The sequence below is a fragment of the Bos indicus genome, chromosome 5 (genome assembly GCF_029378745.1).
Source record: "Bos indicus isolate NIAB-ARS_2022 breed Sahiwal x Tharparkar chromosome 5, NIAB-ARS_B.indTharparkar_mat_pri_1.0, whole genome shotgun sequence".
NCBI lineage: Eukaryota > Metazoa > Chordata > Mammalia > Artiodactyla > Bovidae > Bos > Bos indicus.
The window spans coordinates 19260139-19267175 of NC_091764.1; the positions used below are offsets into that span (position 1 = coordinate 19260139).

General features: G+C 41.9%; 1 long non-coding RNA gene across 2 annotated transcripts in view; it reads right to left on the reverse strand.

Annotated features, from left to right (window-relative positions):
- Positions 1-7037, reverse strand: part of LOC139183060 (uncharacterized) — a 100981-nt gene that overhangs the window by 67547 nt on the left and 26397 nt on the right. The window lies entirely within an intron of this gene.

Consider the following 7037-nt stretch of genomic DNA (forward strand, 5'->3'; position numbering starts at 1 on the left):
TCCATGGGGTCGCAAGAGTCGGACACAACTTAGCGACTAAACCACCACCACCACCATGAAGACCTTCAAGATCTTTTAGAACTAACACCCAAAAAAGATGTCCTTTTCATTATAGGGGTGGTGGTTTAGTCGTTAAGTCGTGTCCGACTCTTGCAACCCCATGGACTATAGCCCACCAGGCTCCTTTGTCCATGGGATTTTCCAGGCAAGAATACTGGAGTGGATTGCCATTTCCTTCTCCAGGGGATCTTCCCAACCCAGGAATCGAACCCAGGTCTCCTGCACTGCAGGCAGGTTCTTTACCAACTGACCTATGAGGCTACTGAGGGTCATTATAGGAGACTGGAATGCAAAAGTAGGAAGTCAGGAAACACCTGGGGTAACAGGCAAATTTGGCCTTGGAATACGGAATGAAGCAGGGCAAAGGCTAGAGTTTTGCCAAGAGAACGCACTGGTCATAGCAAACACCCTCTTCCAACAACACAAGAGAAGACTCTACACATGGACATCATCAGATGGTCAACACAGAAATCAGATTGATTATATCCTTTGCAGCCAAAGATGGAGAAGCCCTACACAGTCAGCAAAAACAAGACCAGGAGCTGATTGTGGCTCAGACCATGAACTCCTTATTGCCAAATTCAGACTTAAATTGAAAAAAGTGGGGAAAACCACTAGACCATTCAGGTATGACCTAAATCAAATTCCTTATGATTATACAGTGGAAGTGAGAAATAGATTTAAGGGACTAGATCTGATAGACAGACTGCCTGATGAACTATGGACGGAGGTTCATGACCTTGTACAGGAGACAGGGATCAAGACCATCCCCATGGAAAAGAAATGCAAAAAAGCAAAATGGCTGTCTGGGGAGGCCTAACAAATAACTGTGAAAAGAAGAGAAGTGAAAAGCAAAGGAGAAAAGGAAAGATATAAACATTTGAATGCAGAGTTCCAAAGAATAGCAAGAAGAGACAAGAAAGCCTTCCTCAGTGACCAGTGCAAAGAAATAGAGGAAAACAACAGAATGGGAAAGACTAGAGATCTCTTCAAGAAAATCAGAGATACCAAGGGAATCTTTCATGCAAAGATGGGCTTGATAAAGGACAGAAATGGTATAGACCTAATGGAAGCAGAAGATATTAAGAAGAGATGGCAAGAATACACAGAAGAACTGTACAAGAAAGATCTTCATGACCCAGATAATCACGATGGTGTGATCACTGACCTAAAGCCAGACATCCTGGAATGTGAAGTCAAGTGGGCCTTAGAAAGCATCACTACGAACAAAGCTAGTGGAGGTGATGGAATTCCATTTGAGCTATTTCAAATCCTGGAAGATAATGCTGTGAAAGTGCTGCACTCAATATGCCAGCAAATTTGGAAAACTCAGCAGTGGCCACAGGACTGGAAAAGGTCAGTTTTCATTCCAATCCCAAAGAAAGGCAATGTCAAAGAATGCTCAAACTACTGCACAATTGCACTCATTTCACATGCTAGCAAAGTAATGCTCAAAATTCTCCAAGCTAGGCTTCAGCAATATGTGAACCATGAACTTCCAGATGTTCAAGCTCGTTTTAGAAAAGGCAAAGGAACCAGAGATCAAATTGCCAACATCCGCTGGATCATGGAAAAAGCAAGAGAGTTCCAGAAAAACATCTATTTCTGCTTTATTGACTATGCCAAAGCCTTTGACTGTGTGGATCACAATAAACTGTGGAAAATTCTGAAAGAGATGGGAATACCAGACCACTTGACCTACCTCTTGAGAAACCTATATGCAGGTCAGGAAGCAACAGTTAGAATTGGGCATGGAACAACAGACTGGTTCCAAATAGGAAAAGGAGTAAGTCAAGGCTGTATATTGTAACCCTGCTTATTTAACTTCTATGCAGAGCACATCATGAGAAACGCTGGGCTGGAAGAAGCACAGCTGGAATCAAGATTGCTGGGAGAAATATCAATAACCTCAGATATGCAGATGACACCATCCTTATGGCAGAAAGTGAAGAGGAACTAAAAAGCCTCTTGATGAAAGTGAAAGAGTTGGCTTAAAGCTCAACATTCAGAAAATGAAGATCATGACATCTGGTCCCATCACTTCATGGCAAATAGATGGGGAAGGAGTGGAAATAGTGTCAGACTTTATTTTGGGGGGCTCCAAAATGTCTGCAGATGGTGATTGCAGCCATGAAATTAAAAGATGCTTACTCCTTGGAAGAAAAGTTATGACCAACCTAGATAGCATATTGAAAAGCAGAGACATTACTTTGCCAATAAAGGTCCGTCTAGTCAAGGCTATGGTTTTTCCAGAGGTCATGTATGGGTGTGAAAGTTGATGCTTTTGAACTGTGGTATTGGAGAAGACTCTTGAGAGTCCCTTGGACTGCAAGGAGATCCAACCAGTCCATTCTAAAGGAGATCAGTCCTGGGTGTTCTTTGGAAGGACTGATGCTAAAGCTGAAACTCCAATACTTTGGCCACCTCATGTGAAGAGTTGACTCATTGGAAAAGACCCTGATTCTGGGAGGGATTGGGGGCAGGAGGAGAAGAGGATGACAGAGGATGAGATGGCTGGATGGCATCACCGACTTGATGGACTTGAGTTTGGGTGAACTCCAGGAGTTGGTGATGGACAGGGAGGCCTGGCATGCTGCCATTCATGGGGTCACCTAGAGTTGGACATGGCTGAGCAACTGAACTGAACTGAACTAGCAGTAATATGGATTTCTCTGGTGGCTCAGACGGTAAAGCGTCTGCCTACAATGTGGGAGACCCAGGTTTGACCCCTGGGTCAGGAAGATCCTCTGGAGAAGGAAATGGCAACAGTCCAGTTCTCTTGCCTGGAAAACCCCACAGACGGAGGAGCCTGGTAGGCTACAGTCCATGGGGTCGCAAAGAGTCAGACACGACTGAGCGAATTCACTCACTCACTAGTAGTAATACTGACACTATTCTCAGTAACACATTTATAAACAGAACTGAAAGTTTCTGCTCTCTTGGAGTATATTCTAATGGAGGGAGGCAGGTGACAAACAAATGGAAGACTAAGAAAAGTCCTGGACAGTGATAAGGAGCATGCAAAGACAGCATGATATGATAGTCAAAGTCTGGGTGGATACTATAGATTCAGTACTTGAGAAAGTCATCTCTAAGGAAGTGATATTTAAGCTGAAACCAGAATGATAAAAATGAACCAGTATTTGAAGATAAGAGAGAACAGGCAACAGGAATGGATAGTGAGAAGGCACTAAAGGTGCCTGAAAGAAAGGTGACCAGTGTGGTTAGAGCATCAGGGTCAATGGAGGACAGTGATGGGTATTGAGGCTGCAGTTGTGGGCCTCCCAAGACAATGACGAATTACATATAATGAGAAAACTGACGAACAATACATACTTCCATAGGATAAATGTTATGGAAACAATAAATATGGGCAACCTTCTATTAGAGCAAAGAGGCACCTAACCAAGATAGGAAATGTGATACTGACTTTAAGCCCTACAGGATGAGAGGAGTGAGCCAGACAAGACAAGGCTAAAGGTATTTCAAAGAAAGTTCTAGAATAGCAAATAGTTCATTGCAGCCAGAGCCTAGAGTCCAAAGCAGGAGTGTGGTGAAAGATGAACCTGAAGATAATAGGCAAGGACAAAATGATAGTCATAAAAATGCCACAGTTTGAAGTTATTTTTTTAACTGAGTAAATCAAACAATAAGCACAATGAATATAGATACAACATATATGTTAATACATTAGAAAGTGACCTTCAAGAGCCTAGTGTTCTAAGCAATGAGGACTTCTATCTTATTTCTAGCACCCCAAAAAAAATAAAAGTTAAAAAAAAAAGATACTAGTTCTTTGCCAAGCTCAACCTCAAGATTCAGTCCTCACCTGGAAAGTTCTTACTTTCTATTGACTACTGTCAAACGAAAGTCAGTGACTCCCCACTGCGATAGTTCATTCACCAAATATTCTGGGGCCCTCTCTACAGCATCCGTCCCTGAAGGAAGATTACATATCGCTGCTCTGATGGACTCAGAAGCGCTCATGTGACCTGTTTTAACCAATGGAATGTAAACAGAAATGACGGGTGTCACACAGAGGCTTTCAGAACCGGCAAACTGTTCATGTTTCTTTTCCCTCTGCTACAACCACCAAGGGGTCCAAGTACAGCCTGCTCCATCAGATGACAGGACGTGGCGCAATGGCCAACATGGAAAGGCATGGTGAAGATGGGTTTTGTTTTGTTTTGGTGCTCAGGCATGTCCTACTCTCCTGTGACCCCATGGTCTATAGCCCACCAGGCTCTTCTGTCCACTGAATTTTCCAGGCAAGAATACTGGAGTGAATTGCCGTTTCCTTCTCCAGGGGATGTTTCCAACCTAGGGATCAAACCTGCATATCCTCCGTTGCAGGGGAATTCTTTACTACTGAGCCAATAAGATAATAAATCAGCCTATAAATCCCTGAGGTTGGGGGTGGGGCAAGGCTTGTTTGTTACTGCAACATAAACTGGCCTATCCTGACTAACAAATTCACAAATACAGACTTCCAGAGCAGAAGAGAAGAGACAAGAGACACTGAGTAAACCACGTACCTGCAACCCTTTGGTCTGGTTACTCCACTCAGGGATTTCCCCCATAGATTTCACACCAGAACCATGAAAATGAAAGGTATTTAATTTTACATTTTCACTCTCTCCCTGCTCGTGACCAAACAATTCAGTACTAATGACTAACTACTCTAACCAAAAAAAAAAAGTGTGACAGGGGATGTAGGCAGCGTGTCTGTGCTTCGTTTTCACAGCCCACAGCTATAAATAATACCATTTAGGAAAGCACACATTGCCTTAGATGGAAGGCAGAAAGAAAAGCACTTTCTCTGATAGTTTAGCAACACATTCAGATTTCATGTCTCAAGGTAAAAATAGGCCTAACAAATGAATTAAATTTGGAAGCTGAGCTGAAGTGAAGAGCACTGGCATTATAAAACATGCCGTAGGAGGAAAGAAAGACTTATAAGGTGCTGTTTTCTCTCTGCTGGTGAGCAGGATAGAAGGGTGGATAAAAGAATTGTCCTGAGAAATAAAAATAATCACCAAGAGTTTGAAGTTAAAAATATCACTCTTATAACATGGGTAACTGAAAGGAACTCTGAAAACCATGTGGGCTTCAGCAAAGGATAAAACTTGAGAGATAGGGTTTTCTTCTGAGTACTTTCAATATTAAGGGGAAAAGAGATTCACAGAAAATGGATGTCAAAGAATGTTTAAAAAACACATAAAATTCCAATTCAACAAAACTCATATGTTTGATCTGTTTCAGTAAAACCCACCCATTTCTATCATGCAAATTTTAGTGCTATATTTAATGGCTTTGGTACTTGAGCAAAGGAAGAGTAAGGAGATGCTATAGGTTCCAAAAGATAAGAAAAATAATCATTCATCAACCTTTCTTAATGCTGCAGTCTAAGGCAATTAAACGTCAATCCTATACCACATGCAAACAAAAAACACTGAATTGTCTTCCTATGTTAAAATATGCACTATTTGTCTAAAAGCATAAATGTATCTAACATTAGATATATTCATGAGGGTAAGAATTGTTTCTTGCTCTTCTTTTTACCTCTCTCAGGGCCTACTAAGTGCAATGGCTAATACCCAATAAGTGCTTGATACTCATTTTGTAATTGAATTTGTTGTTGTTGTTCAGTCTCTCAGTCGTGTCTCACTCTTTGCAATCCCATGAACTTTATCACATCAGGCTTCCCTGTCCTTCACCATCTTCTGGAGTTTTCTCAAACTCATGTCCATCAGGTAGGTGATGACATCCAACCATCTCATCCTCTGTCGTCCCCTTCTCCTCCTGCCTTCAATCTTTCCCATCATCAGGGTCTTTTCCAATGAGTCAGCTCTTCTCATCAAGTGGGCCAAAGTATTGGAACTTCAGCTTCAGCATCAGTCCTTCAGTGAATATTCAGGGTTGGTTTCCCTTAAGATTAACTGGTTTGATCTCCTTGCTGTCCAAGGAACTCTCAAGAGTCTTCTCCAACACCACAGTACGAAGTATCAATTCTTTGGGGCAAAGCCTTCATTATGGTCCAACTCTCATATCCATACATAACTGCTGGAAAAACCATAGCTTTGACTGTATGAACCTTTGCTGGCAAAGTGGTATCTCTGCTTTTTAATATGCTGTCTAGGTTGATCATAGCTTTCCTTCCAAGGAGCACATATCTTTTAATTTCATGGCTGCAGTCACTGTCCCCAGTGATTTGGAGCCCAAGAAAATAAAGTCTGTCACTGTTTCCATTGTTTCCCCATCTATTTGCCATGAAGTGATGGGATGCCATGATTTTAGCTTTTTGAATGCTGAGTTTTAAGTCAGATTTTTCACTCTCCTCTATCACCTTCATCAAGAAGCTCTTAAATTCTTCTTTGCTTTCTGCCATACAGGTGGTATCATCTGGGTATCTGAGGTTATTGATATTTCTCCTGGCAATCTTGATTCCAGCTTGAGGTTCATCCAGCCTGGCATTTCACATGATGTACTCTGCATAAGCAGTGTGTATAATTGAATAGAGTGACTTTTCTCCATCAGCCCCTCTTTGCTTTAAGTGGCTTACCAGGTATGAATCATATACTATATTGATGGAAAACTCATGTGACTTTTATGCCAGCAAAACATCAGCAGACAATAACAGCACCATCTGACTCTATGTCTAAATCTGTGTTCCCCAAACTGCACTACTGACATCATAAAAGTGAGTTAGGATAACTCAATTTAATCATTTCACTGAACTACTAGAGAACTGGCTGAATATGCCGGCAGTCCTGTGGCCATGGTGATTTGGCCAGCTCTCGGTTCCCCAAGCCTGGGCCCTAAACACAGGTGAGGCCTTTCCAAGAGATCCAAATGGCTTGGGGTTGCAGCTGAGATGACTCATAGCCATGAGTACTAGAAAGCAGAGGGCTCGTGTGTTCATTGTAGAAACAGGCTTGGAACAACTTATTCTTGAATTTCTGGACAGTTCTTGTAGT